The sequence below is a fragment of the Accipiter gentilis genome, chromosome 4 (genome assembly GCF_929443795.1).
Source record: "Accipiter gentilis chromosome 4, bAccGen1.1, whole genome shotgun sequence".
NCBI lineage: Eukaryota > Metazoa > Chordata > Aves > Accipitriformes > Accipitridae > Astur > Astur gentilis.
The window spans coordinates 24,389,767-24,406,214 of record NC_064883.1 but is presented as its reverse complement, the minus strand read 5'-3'; positions in this window follow the sequence as shown (position 1 = coordinate 24,406,214).

Sequence of the window (16,448 nt, the reverse complement as noted above, 5' to 3'; positions counted from 1 at the left end):
CTTAAGACTTGATTTTTTTCTGACATGGATAATGTTTTTGCACTGACATCTTCATAGTGCAAAATTAATTACGTCTAGGCAGAGATGAGTTTCTGAATTCTGAATAAAATAGAATTGTATCTTATTGTATTCCCTTTTTAATATTTGAAGATACCATGAAAAATTATTTAAATTTCTCACTCTTTCACTGCTTTGTTTCATTTGAAGCAATATACATTTTTCCAAGACCTAATAAAGGAGAAACTGTTCCTAAAATATTATTTTTATGGTTTTCCATTTTCTGTATTCAGTCATATAAAGGTGATATCCTTACCCTGTGGGGACTGTGTTTTTTGTTTGCAGTGGCACCCAAGAGACAGTATAAGGATACATTTACATAGCCATTGCCCTCAGGAATGTCATATTATCAAGTTTAACTTACTGAGCAATAAATACTTACCAGCTTTCAAATCCAAAAGGGGCAGCATGGGAATTATTCTTTATACCATCTTTAAACAAGCATTTCTTATATTTTCTAGGCGATAGAAAAATTACAGTGAAGTAGGGAGGGAGGAAAGGGGGAAAAATAATCTGACTCATGGTGGGAAAATTTGAAAAGGTCATTCCTTGTTTCTGGCCTGCTCGTCTTGGGGCACATTTTTCTCTGTTTCACTGCCCAACTTTTACTAGTGCTTTTGAAATGAGGCAAAGACTCATCCACCTTCATGGTGCGGTTCTGTTTCTGGGTGAAGATAGGACTGAAAACAAAACTGAATAGGACCGAATACTGTGGGAAGATGCTTTCAGCCAAGTGCTCTGGAATTCCCCCTTCAATTCTCTTTTCTGACACCAGATTCTTCTTCTGACACCAGATGCTTGAGGAAAAGGAACAGTTTGGATCAGCTTCCTCACCCTGTTCTCAACTACTAGTTCAACTTTGATTTACACCTGTTTTTACCTCCATAACAGGTTTTAAGCACAGCCCAAATTAAATTTCTCTTTTAGCTTTGATTGTTCATGCACATAATCTATCATTTAGGCAGCCTCTCTCTCCATCTCCCTCTTTTTAGTCAGTGTGATCTAGGAACTGAAAAAGTACTGCTTTTGATAGCATATGTGAACCCCAAATTAAAGGTATTAGTAAGGTCCTGTCATTGCCCAGTTCTGGAGTCATTACATTTCAAATCGTAAACAAAAGCCTAGAAATATTCAAATATACTCTACTGTTAAACTGTGCTTCATTCTAATTATCTGTCATATGTAAATACTTGTAACTACGAGCTGCAGGTTCCCATTGCAGCAACAGGCAACTCTGCAGCCTAGCCAGTGGGTGGCAAACATGTTTAACTGGAAATCTGATCTGCCCCTGCTATGTGGCCCCTAGTCTGCAATATTTTAGATACTGCTTTCAGCATGTCACTCCCATCAGAGGTCCTGCTATAAAGCTTCAGCACCTGTACTGCTCAGAAAGGCAGCTCCAATCCAGTCATTTTTGGTCCTGGTCGAGACCTCACTTCTTCCACACTCACTAGAGGCCCCAAGATCAATACAGTCCATCATCATGACAAACACACTGGCTCCAGATGCATAATGAGATATATATCCCTAGGAGGAAGGTCTAAAATACCCACAGCAGTGGAAACAGATTAAGCCTCTGAGATAAAGGCACACCAGAATCCCATACATGAACCAGCTGCTATAAAACAGGTGAAGAATGTCCCCAGTGCTCCTCCCTTCCATCCTACCTGACTGGGTAGGATGAAACAAGCTCCTTCACTCCCTTCTTCACTGCCAGATAGATGCCACTGTGACAAAGTCAACATGGGAGGCGAAGTGGCAAATAACCATGTTGGCAGGATTTCTGCAGTTTGACAATTGCATCAGGTATCTTCCCACTCTTTATAACATTTCTGCTTGCTTCTTTCATTTTGATTAGTATATGAAAATAGCAAAAGCTAAAGGACTTTCTTCCCACAGAATAAAAATACAGGATGCTGGAAAAGGAAGTTCAGAAGGTTCCTGAAACTCGGGGGGGGGGGGGGGGGGGGGGGGGAGAAAAAGAAAATATAACTTTTCCATCATTCAAAAGAGGCAGATATTTAGCATTTCTCATTTCTTAATGTTCTGATGTATTAAAAACCCAATCATCTCCAAGACTCTTTACTGGTCTGCTCTAAAAGAAAAATGGTTTCACAGCTGGGTACTGTCCTTGGCCAACTGGATGAGGTGACAGTGCACCACCACCATCTACTGATCAACTGGCTGTACTACCAACAGAGGTCCTCAGACCGATTTGGATTTGCAGAGATTTTAATTCACACGTTAAACTTCTTGTACTGATTCAGAGTTTGTCACATGTTGGATATGCCTCAAAAGAGCAAATACAGCTGAATGCAAGAGTCTAGAAGAATCATGAAACTGAAAAATTTCAGGGAGCAACTACTTAGGTTTCTTGCATAATGTTTAGCTACTGCTGGAAAAACTACAGATACAAGTTATTCAAACAGCATTTTGCTTTGACTTACAAATCATGAAAAACTGGTGACAGTAGGGTAGGCAACACTTATTAATGTTGCACTGAAAGGATTAAAAACTTCTTTCTCTTCCTGCACTTTTACTTATGCTAATGAAAATAATCAGAAATGTTGTCTAAATGATTTTTGACAACTCTTCCAAGGTATTCAGCTATCTACATCCATTTAAAGAGCTCAGTAATGTAGTGCATTTCATTGCATAGGACACACACTCGGTTCTTCATGCTAAGCTCAGAGCACGTTTCTTAGGAGGAGCTAAGCTGTCGCTTCTCAGTATGTCTTCTTGAATTTGACTATATAAATTAAAAATTATTTCATGGCAAGGTATTTTTGTAGTTATGAAAGGACTAAACTGATGTCAAATTTCTTAGCTTAAAAAGGGTTATTTTGTTTCATATTCTTTATAATATCAGTTTTTCTTTTTCTAAGCTTTCAAGGTCTCTATGTACTTAGACCAGCTATTCCCTTTTTTTAAGAGGCTGCATAGAATCTTTGACTGCCTCTGTAGCACATTGAAAATTTTTACTGGAAAGGTTACTGATATTGAAAGTGTGATCTCTCAGCTTGTCTTATGTTATTGATTCCTTTTGGTCTGATACTGCTGTAAACCAAGTTGATGTGAATGAGGATTAGTCTGGTGGAGTCAAAGTTGTGTAGAAGTGGGAGACAATTACAAGAATCCTGCTGGGTAGTTTGTGCAGTATCTACACCTCTGCCAAAGGGATCTCTCAAAAACACCCAGTCAGAGCACAGAATTTCACGTCTGTTCTGTGTTGGTGTAAATGTCTCTGCATTGTGTATGAAGACACAGATTGGTGCTCAGAGCCATTCTTTCCACTTCAGGTCTACTGTGTTTTGTTAAAGTGCTTCACAGGGCTACCCCTTCAACCCAGTTACCTTCTTTTGTCTGTGCTGATGGAGTTGTGCCAACTTACAGCAATAGATAATAAGGCGTTACGTTCTGTACAAGTGTTATCTCCGTGTTTCACTTTGCTGTGTCTGTGCACTAAATTAGATGATGGGTATTTGAGGCCAGTCACCTTTGATTTACCGTTGAGAGTGCCATGCACACCTCTGTCACTGTAGACACAATAAATAGTGTGATGATAACAACTTACTCCCATTGAACAAGAAAGCAGACACATTACCTAGTGAGCTGTCTTGTCTTTGACTGCAACCAAGGGAATTTACAGGTGTTCAGCTGGCCACAGGAGGGCTCTCATATTCCCTAGATTCAGTAATGTATAGAATGTGAACAAAGACCGCGTAATTCAGATCAGACAAATTCTCTCTCTTCCTAGATTATGCTCATAGCTTATGAAAAATGGAGCTTTTTATAGTTCTTAAACAAAGCCTTTCCATCAGGGTTAAGGCCAGCTGGGACAATTAGATCATCTTACAGAATATGAATCCATTATTCCCAACATTTTTGTAGCCAGAACTCCCTGCAGCCAACTTCTCCACTTTCCCAGTCCCTAGATTTCACCTTTGTCTGTCTGGTCCTTTCCACTTCTGTTTTCCTCCTTGTGCTCTCCCTCAGTTTAATGTGTCTTAATGGCAACAGCAGGGAGATCATGCTAATTATCCCAGCAGGGTTTATTAGCCTGGACTCCAGTCACTGCCATGCTTTGCCTCTAATGCCATGACTCTATTCTGAAGCACACCTTAGTGACTGGAAAGTAAGAACATGAGTGATAAGATTTTACCAACGTGCTTCTGTTTTGTGAAGATGTTTTTGCTGAATACATGTTTGTGTGCCTTTACACAGTACAGTCATTTTTAAAGAATTATACTAACTCCACAGACTTTAGAGTGAACAAGGAATGAAAGCCTTTTACTTAGTTAATAGTTTTCTTATATATAGGCCTACCAGTGGCATGCATGTACAGATACAGTTGTATGCATACATATATGTATTTATGTGTCTTGATATATCTCTGTGTATACATTAAAAATATATACATAAAGATTGAAAAAGGACAGTATTGCACAGTGACCTTGCAAACACATAAACAAAAGCTTTTCATGGAGGGGAAATACAAGAAAAGCACGCTTGAATTGTACAACTTGCATGTTGGTATTGCTGGATTTCCATTTTCAATAGTTTGTGTGTAGCCACATGCACGTGCATGGATACATGGTTAAGTCTAACATTTGAAGAGTTTGTTTCCCACAGTCAACATTTCAGCAGTGTTTATGAAGGTTAGGACCACCCTGAGTCCTTAATTTTAATGGGAATTGTGTGTCTAAACTTTCCTGAGAACACTGTGCCTGACAGTCAGAGGTACTGAAGTCCTTCAACTCAAAGCCAGCACATCTCAAAAGCAGGCTGGCATGCGCTCAGCCAGTCTGAAACAGGCAGACAAATTCAGTGCACATTTGGACAGCATAGCTTTTGGGACTACTCTGAGTCACTCTCAGGCTGAAATGATGTCCCCGCAGCCAGGCCAAATACAGGGCTTCCAGAGCACATCTCACTCTTGTCAAGTATGTGATCCAGTTTTCGGCCTGTCTACTTTTCTTGGGCCAAACCCACTCATTTTTATCTTCATTTTCTCAAGTTAGAGAATATCACAACATCATAAGATACATGTAATGAGTTCACATTCATTTTCTGGGTTTCCCCAGAAAAGTTACATTGATTGTGGTCTGGAAGACATGTTGCAATGGATGTCTTTTAATTGGCATAATGTTTTCAGTTGAAAGCAGAAACAGCCTGCATCTCATTTTTTGTGGCACACTGGTTCTGTACTCTGTTTGATAGCCATACCATCACTGTCAATGAGTGAGCTCAATATATTTTCCCGGTTCCTGTCTCCTGTATTGTTCTTTTGCAGTGTACAGGGCTTGTAAGAGAAGCTGAGCAGTCCTTGTGTCCTTGAGCCCTGCACTAGAGGGATAGCCTGGCTCTTATCTATTGACATTAGTCTACAATCCCACGCTTAGCAGTCCCATAAGTTTCTTCCCTCCTAGGGAAAAAAAAAGAAAATATTTTCAGATTTCTTATTAGCCTTTACCCTGTCTTCCCAACATATGGCCACAAACTCACTTGCCCTCAGTAGTTTTCTCTGTGTTGGACGCAGGGGCTGATAATAACAATTCTTTCTTTTTTTTTCCCCCTTTACAGAAGGCATACGTTCAGCTGGAGGACTGTTCCTAGAGCAGCATGGGGTGTAGAAGTGCTCAGTGAGGGGCTGTGAATATTCCTCAGAAAGCAGCACAGATTTTGGTGTAAGATTAAACTGGGTAATCCATAACCAGAGCAGGCATATGATGTGTCAGCATGGTGGGAAACACCAAGAAATCAGGCAGAGGCTGTGAGTAGAGCTGAGGGGAATGGCCTGGGAAATCCAGAAGTTTGCTGCCTTTCCTAGAAGCAGTTGATCCTTGCTTCAGTGACATCAGCATTTTATTGCTCCCAGGAGTCTGCTCCAGTAGGCAACCATCTACTTTGCCTTTCTCAGAGCCAGTCCTGCCCACATCAGTCTTCAAAAGGTTCAGAATGCCAGACACAAAAGCAATTTCACAGCGCTTCAGCCCCCATCTCCTGAGGCTTGTGCCTCTTGAGAAGCCTCAATGTTTTCCTAAGTAATCATGAAACAAGTCCCTCCCAGCCAGCTACATTTATGATGAATTACAATGCCTGGTCTTATTCACTCATGAGAGAAGTAATACAGTCCTGCCCATCATTTCAGTATTTCGCATTTCACTGTGTTAATCTTGCACGCTACTTAAGCTCTGTCTTTTCCAGATGATGAGTAATTCAGGCAAAACCACCTGCAGATGCTCCTTCTCTCATTCACGCTCCCCTCCCTTGGAAATCTGTGGCGGCATCTGTTTCAGACAGACAGTCCTCCAAAAGAATGGGAAGAGCTGATTCTCAGACAGCAACTGAGGCAATAACTGCTCTCCTATCTTTTTAATGTCATTTAATACAAATTTCAGCAAATGTTCAATTCTGGTACATTTGTAATCAACAGCACAGATGTCAGGTTTAATTAGGAGTCAGTGACAGGTTCTGTATTTGTGGTTCAGTCAATACGCCCTACAGGATCAAGTATAATGCAAACTTAAAGTGAAAAGTATCACAGTTCAAATGAACAGACTATTCAGCCATATCTACATGCCCTGGACAAATATAGGGATAAAATGAAAAGGAGAGAACAGTGCAGACAGAGTTCTGTGCATTTCTAATAAGTATACAGCAAAATACCAGGGAAGATATGCAAAACCTGACCTGAAAAAGTCCTGGCACAAGTGTATAAATATTTGCCAGTATGGTAATTAACGTCTTGATTGAATCTAGATTACATAAAATGTTCAGTCTCAGTGCACTCAGAGAAGAAAAGCAGTGGACCACAAAAAAAAAAAAAAAAAAAAAAAAAAGGAAGAGTATTGAAATATAATAATGAATTTAATTTAATTTTTTTTAGTTGTCAGGTGAACCCCCTTCATTTTAAATTCTATAATTTTCATTTTAAATGCATAGTGAAAGAGCTGCTATCTCCTTTTCACTAAAGCAGGGACTAAGTTAATTCTCTCCTAAACTCTGGCATAGAGAACACTGTCACGTCTCCTTTCCCTAGGTGACAAAACCACTTACATTGTTCATCAGTCCTTTGGTCACCTTCCTCCAACAGGTTTCTGACATTGCCTTCCTTCCTTCCATGCCAGATGCACCTTTGACCCTTTGCTTCCTATGTGCTCTCTCATTTCCATTGCTTCCTCCCTCTGTGCTATGCACAGAGAATGGGTGCACTTGGGGTCTTCAGAGGCAACCTGAAAACAGCACAACTGTGATTATCTTTACTTCCATGCATAAAAAAAAGTTGCAGGGAATGGCAAAATCTTAAGCGTGATGGGTTTGGCGTTTGATTACTTCCAAGATAATGGGAGATGGCGGGACAAGGAAAAGGCACAAGTACACCAAGATGCTTCCTGAGACAATGAGCTCTGAAAATCCTAAGACTCACAATGATAGCAAGTAAACCATCAGAACCATTTATGAGCATAAATACATGTGAAAAAAACCAAGCAGTTTCCAGATATTAATACTGTAGCATTTAATACTTACATGTCACATGAAACAACTTGGTAGCAAACGCTATGTGAGCTTGAAGACATTGCTAATGAGCCTGAGTTTAATGATAGAAGGAAAAAAAATCACTTTGCAATGTGCATCACGTTAATTGTGGTGGGAGGGACACTGTTCAGCACTAGCTAATTCAAAGCTGGGCCCTTGGGATCTAAGAAACTAGTTGCATTTGCTGGCACAGCTGTAGCTGTCTAAGAGATTGCTAAGCTGTGATGGGATGTATCTGGGAATCAGATGCAGCGGGCCAGTCATTTGAGAAAAATTGTATCAGTAATAGCCTCGATCTTTTGGTTTTAACTAGGTAGATAAAATTAAAATATTCCAAACATTATTTCTTCTGGCATAATGTGGTGAAATAAATACCTGAAATGTTTTAAAAGTCAATCTTAGATAGAACCTGGAAGGTTATACTTTACAGAGGTTCCAGGATTACAATGTAATTCTCTGTCTTTGTAAATTACCAATAACTGTGAATTATTTTCAAGTGGCTGCATAACTGCATTTGAAAAAAACCTGAGCTTTAACTTTAAAAATGTAAGTCTCCAGTTCTTATGAAGAAATAATGAATCAAACTGATGCAGCGTTGTCTGTTTGAATCAGCAAGTGTATTGACACCAAAGATAAGGGGTTAATTCTGATCAGTCAAAACCAACCATTCCTCAATTTAGATTAAAGAAGGAAAGAGGTTGAAGTGGGAAGGTGGGAGTGGATGGGGATGGACCTGTAGTAATTGAGATTAGGTAGAACTTCTCAAACTGTAGCAGTAGGCATGCTTAGGATAAAGTAAAGTTTAGAAAGATAAACTGGGATAAATGTATGAGATAAAACAGATGAGAAGAAAGAGAAAAAAATAGAAGTGCTGTTTAGAGGTATGGGCGAGAGGTAACAGTAGAAAGATTTTAAATAAAAGAAATAAAGGACCTGATTTTTGAGGAGAAAGTTATAATTTCCAATTGTAAAGCTGATGTGCTTGAAACTAAAAAAAGTTGGAGTAGAAAGATAAATGAGATTTTGGTAATATAGGCAGTAGCTGAAACCCTGAGAGTAAGTGAAGTATCCTGGGTGAGAGGCAGTCTGAGAGCAGAGGTAACAGGCAGGTGGGAGGAAGGGGAGCTGCAGAAAGAAGATGATGGACACAACTGACTGGAGAACTTTAGTGAAATTCAGTTTTTAAAATCTTCCTAAGATTATGGCTTCTGAGAACGTTTGCCAGTTTTGTATTGATTTATAAAGTGGGTTTTGTTTTGGTTTGTTTTTTTTCGAAAAGACTAAAACCTGTACAGAACTTCTTAATGACAGCTCAAGGCCATTAAGCAAGACTCTCTTGCATTTTATTTTTGCTGACTCAAAGGGAGACAACAGAAGGAACTGTCATCAGAAGGCACAGGGAAGCACAGGCACTCACAAACTCCCTGAACAGAGCTGTGCCTTCACGGGTGTTTCTATCTCCATAAGCTTCCAGAAGAGCTGTTCTGCTGCGGTGGCACAGGCAGAGACAACTGAGAGCAACGGTGTGACTCGGGGGTGAGGAACTCGGATCCAAACCGTTTTGAGTGTATTTCATCAAGGCAATTAAATAGTGAGTGGAGGCTCTTAGATTTAGTCAAAAGCCATTCAGAGCTTTAGGGAAGACAGTGGTTTTAGTAAGGCATTACACCCAAATGGCACTTTAGAAAGCTTCTGTTTTGCTGGTATGCTTTTGCCATCCTTTGATGTAGCACAAAGATAGTTTATTTAAATCTGACATATTTTTTGTTGTTTCATAACAGCTTTGTAGCAGTTCAATCACATAAGTAGTGTCCAGCAGAATTTAAGCCAGGCCTTCTCCAGAGAAAGTTTTAAGTTCTCCTAGCTTATATCCGAATGATAGTCATCCCTTCAGCTAAATGGAGCCATAAATAACAGAAAAGAGAAAAGGATTTTTGAGCTGAATAACAACTTCCTTTTAATTATAGTCTGTGTTAACCTTATAACAATCATTAGTATGAATTTTGTCACCTTTTCTTACTTTATTGAGAATTTTGTTATGTTGATGTTCTTACTAAATCCTTAGCTCTCAGAGTCAGGGGCTCATCTGGGACTCTCAGATATTTGCTGTTTGTTTTAAATTCAGGTTTCAGAAGTGCAGGAAAAAGCTGGAAAACATAGCTAGCCTAGAGGTTAAAAAAAAACCCTTGCCAGTCACAAAATGTGCAAAGTAATTCCATTTGGGGATGGGAGAAGGTGAGGTGTCTGGGTTTTTTTTATATTTAGGATTAGTGATACTGAATATCTGAAATTAATACATTAAAGAGTAAGGAAAACAATTCTCTGTGTGTGCACTCGATGCATTATACATGGTGCTATGTTTTCAGATACACAAGAACTGAATCTTAACACCAGGACTTGCTTTAGCCTCTCAGCATTAAGCAAGACGAAAGTTTTGTATGTTTGCAGGAGAACCGGAGCAGGAACTGGCAGAGGTTAAAAAGAATCACAACTACAGTTCTGTTTTAGAGCATCTGTGGTCAGATACTGAGACCTTGATTTGCTTGTCGTCAGTGTTCTAATTTTGGATTATCTTAATGTTTTGTCTTTCAATTAAATGAAAACCCTTCAGCCTAGCACTAGTGGGTTCTCACTTGTTTGTTGTTAGTAAGTTGACCACAAAACTAGATTCCCTCTCTGGCCTGTCCGCTGCTCTTATAAAACTTCTTAGTTTATAAAATAATGATTTGATCATATCCCCATGTGTGGCTTTTACTATCTCCCCGTGTTTTATAGAGAGACTTCCAGCTGCTGAACACAGCTGCTGAATATATTCTGCCCTAACTCAGTGGTTGCAAACTGAAGTATCCATGCCTGTCTTACCAAGACATGTATTGTTACTGGGAAATGTCTAGATACCAGGACTGGCGTTTCTACACTGGACTGGTAGACTAATGTCTGAAAGCCTTTTTCATCACATGCTTCCACCAAATGTTTTTCCAGCAGAAGTATGGGTTGCTTCAAAAAAGTGATAGGTTATTGTACAGTATTTCTGGACTTGCATTTTCCCCTCTCGGAAATGCTGAACAGCAGGATATGGAGGTTTGGGGTTTTTTAAAACCCCTGCCCTAGACTCCTTACGATCCTTGGGGTTAGTCCAGACCTTTTCTTCTTCCAAGACAGATTGAGTATCATTCAGCTATTTGTTTCAGTCTTCAGGGAAATACAAACACTGTGCCTCAGCTATTCTAAGCAGACGTTGCACAAACAGTGTTGACAGAGAAAACTGGTTTTTGATGTAGGCAGCTGCCCGGGGCAGCAGTCTACGGGAGCTGCCGTTCACCCCAGTGAGGGACAGATGTTTCCCCATAGCTCACCTGCCAACGGGGTTAAGCACAGCTCACTGCTCCCAGAAGCGGACTTTGGTTTTTGCGGCTACGCACAGGGCGAGACTTGCTGCTCTTCCTGCTAAGGGAAGGGCTGGGCTGGGAGGAACAGGGGCCACTTTGAAGGGGAGTCTGTGATCCACTGGTAGCCGCAGTCGCTACACTCTCGCTTCTTCCCTGGTGCCTCTCTCCCCTTCCATTGCTCTTGGCCCTGAGCCTGCTCTTCACCTTCATGTGTCGTCTCCCTCCGCACGAGCAGAGGCTGCTCTTTCTGCTGGGAGGGAGAAGGGATCTGGGAAGGAAGACAGCAGGGATCTGCTCATCTTCTGAGCAGATCATGCTGGAGGGAGAGGCACAAGCTCACAGATGCCGATATCTCCCACAGCTCCCAAAAGCTCCACAGACCCCACACAGCCCTTCCTTCATCCTTCCTTCCCCTTTCCCAAATCCCACTGACTCCTCAGTCGTCCCTTCATCCCTGCTTCACATCTACCGCTGTCTCCCTGTCCTTTCTCAGCTGCTGGAGCCCAGCCTCCCAAACCCCTCATTTTAAGTTCAAGACACCCTGCTGCAACCTTTAGGCAATGCTTACAGATCTTTTTTTTTTTTTTTTTTAATCTCACCCTAGTACTATTCTGGTAGCTCCCACAAGATAAATGTTATTTTATTTAATATAGAAATAGGGCAGTGAGTGAAACCTACTTTTGGCTGTAATATTTATTGAAGCCTTGAGCTGGTCCCCATCCAGTTGTCTATCAAGGGATTTAGTGTGCAGTCAGGTATGGGGATGTATTTCACACATAACTGTTCCACACTGACTTCCCTATGTAAACAAGTACTTAGGTCTTGCTTAGGCAAACATTTCTTTACCTTATGAGCACATATAGGCACTAGCTGACTTTCACGTTAATAGCACAGCATGTGTATGTCAATATTGAAATGATCTGAAATCTTCAGGGTAAAAGGTATTTATGCCAAAGATAGCATTATGTTTTGGTATCCACACTCAGCATGGCTACAACTAAACCAACAGTCATACTCAAACGCTGCTAGATTTCTGGTACGGATAGGAAGTTACTGTTGTCCTGGCCATAAAACTTTGCTTTTCTTTTTGAAAGATCCAGGACTAAATAGCTTCTATAATTTTTACGTGAAATGTTGAATACCACATAATCAGTAACTGGGTAAGCTACCAGGAGCATTGCAAAATAATCTTCAGTGCTTTGTACTCTTGACATTCAATTTTTTTTTTTAGATTTAGTTTTGTGTGGTCTTCCATATGTAAAGTAACTTGTGCACTGGTAAACAAGGACTCTGCTAGAAATGATAAAAGTACTTCAAAGCCATTCTCAAATGCACAGACCAGTACTACCAACCAGAAAGGCAAGATGACAGCTTGCTAGAGATATGTCTCTTTATCACAAATCTTTGCATCTCTTGGTTCATGGAATTAACCTGCTATATAGAAAATATTTAACTGTTAATGCATTATAGATTTGTCATTGGTTCTCTAAACACTGCTTTCATAATTTACATTTGTGTACATGGACATAATACCACAAGAAAAACTGTATTAGAAGTTGGGAGAGAGAACAGAACTAATTAGCCCAAATTTTTGCTTAAGCATATCCAGCATACCATTCAAAAGTGTCTATGAAATTACTTATCATAGAAAATTGAAAATGTTAACTATAAGCCTAACCTCAAAGTAAGCCATGTACTCTTCAAGGCACTCTTTGATCATGTCTATCTACTAATGATTGATACAGAGAGCCTCATTAATAGCTAATCATGTTGTAAGTACATTAGTATGCATGACTTGAATGGTCAACTATTTGGAAATTCATTTGTTTGTACAATTTAAAATGTAATTTACATTGTTTGTACAATGTAAAAATGTTCCATGTGTAGCCTCAGCATGGCCTGGACAAATAGGAAATGCTGTAGAAAGGAAAAATTTCCTTTTGCGCCTTGGGGTACGAATAGGTCCATCCGTCTAGTTCCCATTGCATCTCAAGTACTAGGGCTGAAGTATTCGTTCTGAATAGAAATCACAGAATCACAGAATGGCTGAGGTTGGAAGGCACCTCTGGAGGTCACCTGGTCCAACCCCCCTGCTCAAGCAGGGCCACCTAGAGCCAGCAGCCCAGGGTCGTGTCCAGACTGCTTCTGAGTATCTACACGGATGGAGACTCCACAACCTCTCTGGGTAACCTGTGTCAGTGCTCAGTCACCTTCGCAGTGAAGAAGTGTTTCCTGATGTTCAGAGTTTGTGCCTGTGTTTCAGTTTGTGCCCATTGCCTCTGGTCCTGTCACTGGGCACCACTGACAAAAGTCTGGCTCCATCCTCTTTGCACCCTGCCTTCTGGTATTTATGTACATTAACATGATCCCGCCTGAGCCTTCTTTTCTCCGGACTGAACAGTCCCAGCTCTCTCAGCCTTTCCTCATGGTAGGGATGCTCCAGTCCCTTCGTCATCTTCATGACCCTTCGTCGGACTCTCTCCGGTATGCCCCTGTCTCTCTTGTGCTGGGGAGCCCAGAACTGGACACAGCAACTCCAGGTGCGGCCGTAGCGGTGCTGAGGGGAGGGGAAGGATCACCACCCTCAACCTGCTGGCGACACTTTGTCTAATGCAGCTAAGGATACCATTCATCTTCTTTGCTGCAAGGGCACACTGCTGGCTCATGTATGACCAGAGTTAGAGCTGAGCTCTCGCTCGAGTCTGACTTAGGTCATATTATTGTATTAATGTTATTTGCTGAGACCTCTCCTGTGGCGTTTACTCAGACCGCAGTAAATTGGCTCCTTTTTTTCTTTAAAGGTGTCTAGCCAATGGGTATCAGCAAACAAGGCATGAAAACATGACTGGAGTATAACTGATATTTGCTTAAGCTAGAAGAGGACTTGAATCGAGCTCTAAGGCGTGAACTATCCCATGTGTCACAGGGAGTGTTTATCCAAAAATCAATGGTATTACCAATATGTCAGTCTAGATATTTCAGTGCTCATCGAAGCAAGGGAGAAAAGATCATTTGAAGAGAAGCTGTTTGGAGGACTAGCTCAGTTTCATTGCAAGAATGGGTGCATTTATGAGCATGCTACCATATAACTATGTACATAAATTCAGCTTATTCAGGAAGGAGACAAGCCCTGTGTGCCCAGCATAGTCTAGAAGTATATCTGGGCTGCAGTAAAGAGGGCTAATGCAAGGAGTGTGTGGTATTATATATAGCTTGTGTTTTCAAAATCTGCATAGCCTATTTAGGATCAGGTATCCCCATCTCACTTTGGGAGGTCAAAATATTTATGGGAATATGATGAAAAAATACGGGTCTTCTTTTCATCCTCTGCCATGTTACTGTTAGATGGGATATTGTAATATCAAGATCTAGATATTAACTTTTACATGATTTGAAAATAAGAGATTTGTGAATAACCACTTCTAGAGAAACTTTTATCCTTTCTTCATGTCTAATCAGCTTTTGTGAAGTGGTAGACGTTGTATGATGACATCTCTTAGTCATGGAATCCATATAGGTGAGCTGTATTTCCCAAGCTAAATAAAACTCAAAAGCTATGAGACCACGTACCTAATAAAGTTGAATTTCCTAACTTTAAGGTAGCTTACTCAGGTTCGGTAGCAAAACAACATAGGAGGGCCAAAGCAGCCTGTAATTTCAATGAGTTGTGGTAGTTCCCAATGCACAGGCACAGGAGAGGGGAGAGTGCTACAGTGAGTGGCTCCAAGTAAGTATTCTTTCTTCTTTGAAGGAAGAAGGCAATGACGAAAATTTAACCTTTCATATGCCTGTAGCTTGTAGCATGAATTAGGAAACATCCCTCGCTTGAGCTGTAAATCCATTGCATAATGGGTCAAGTGAGCAAATGCTGCCAAAACTGAGTCTTGAAACAGACCATTTGTTTACTAGTGATAAAGCAGAATTTTCTGTTTTTGTAAAAGATGATTAAGGGAAGGGCCTAAATACAAATTCTAGACAAAATTCAGTGCAATGTCCTATTTCTCAGTGCAATATCTCATTTCTTTTCCAGCCCCAGTCATTATATGTTATCCACTGATGTTGCAAGGACCGTGGTATCTGTTTTCTGTGAAAATACAACTATGTTCAGGAAAATGCATATTCCTCTTTCTAACAAATCGCTCTAGCTTTCCTTATGGACCGAAATAGGTTTAAATAAATTTCTGGCTATGAGCCTATCTTATTTATGTTAATTTGAATCAATGGGCATCCAGAGAAAGGGAAATGGGATGTCAAAAAAGATGCTGTATAATGTGTGATTATTTACCACGTGGCCAACCTTCTTTCTTTAGGAAGGAGTTGCCTCACAGTCACTAACAGACAGCCCCTCAACTTTGATCAGCTTTGTTATAAATTCACTGGGCTCTTCAGACCATGGTTGGTACTTGATGACTGTTTAGACATGAGTTGACAATATTGAAATCTTTGTTTTATGATAAGCAGGAGTAAGATCTGTATTTGCTCATTTGATCTCCCCTGTGAACTGAATAGCCTTTTTGTACCTACTTTTCTTATAGGACCGAGCTTTACAAATAGAGCCTCCAAATTCTCAGCACAAAAAGTTGCAGTGTCTATACCGTATTTATCAACTCTCAGAAAATGTATTTGGACAACTTAACGGTAAAACCAGAGTGAAATATATTGTAAACAATTGGAGTGGCTCTAAAAAGAAACAGGAAAATCAGTTTTAACACTTCTGGGGCACAGGAATTTCATAAAATTCATAAAAGCCTGTAGCTCATGGTGTAGCTACTCCGGTCAACTACTGGAGTGACAAAGCAAAGAACTGTACTGCTTTCTAAAAATAAATGTATAACGCATTGCATTTTTATGGCAGATTTCATTTTAAAATAGACGTTGCAAATAAAACCTGAAGCTTTAAGACGCCTCTTTGAGAGATTAAACTTGTAGGTATACAAACTTCAGTCTTACAGGCAAACTGAAGCATTGGCAGGGTTTGGGAGCAGATCGTGGGAAATCCATGAGCCGGCGGGGCAGAGGCTTGGCTTTGCTTTGCACAGCTGTGTAAAGACTTGCCATAATAGCTGTCTGTAGCAGCAGTCCCCGCACTGGAGGAAACACGAGGAGTGCCTGTTCCTCCCCCCCCCCCCCCCCCCCCCCCCCCCCGCCCCGACGAAGCATAAGGCTCAGCAGAGCCCGGTAAGGGAGGAGTGAGCGCTGTGGCCTTGTATTCCGTCCCCGCTGGCCTGCGGAAAAGTACACCGAGAGATGCTCTCACGGGTGGTGCGAAACACCGCCGGTGAGAAAGCCCGCAGGGAGACTGCCCCTGCCCTTGCTGCAGTTTCCGGAGTGCTGCTTCTGCCGAGCCCTGGCCGGTGCAGCGGCGGGAGGCCGCCACGCCGCGTCCCCGGGGATCCCGCGATCCCCCGGCAGAGCCCTGGCTCACCTCCGCCTTCCACGCCAGCGTTTCGACCTCGAAGTTTG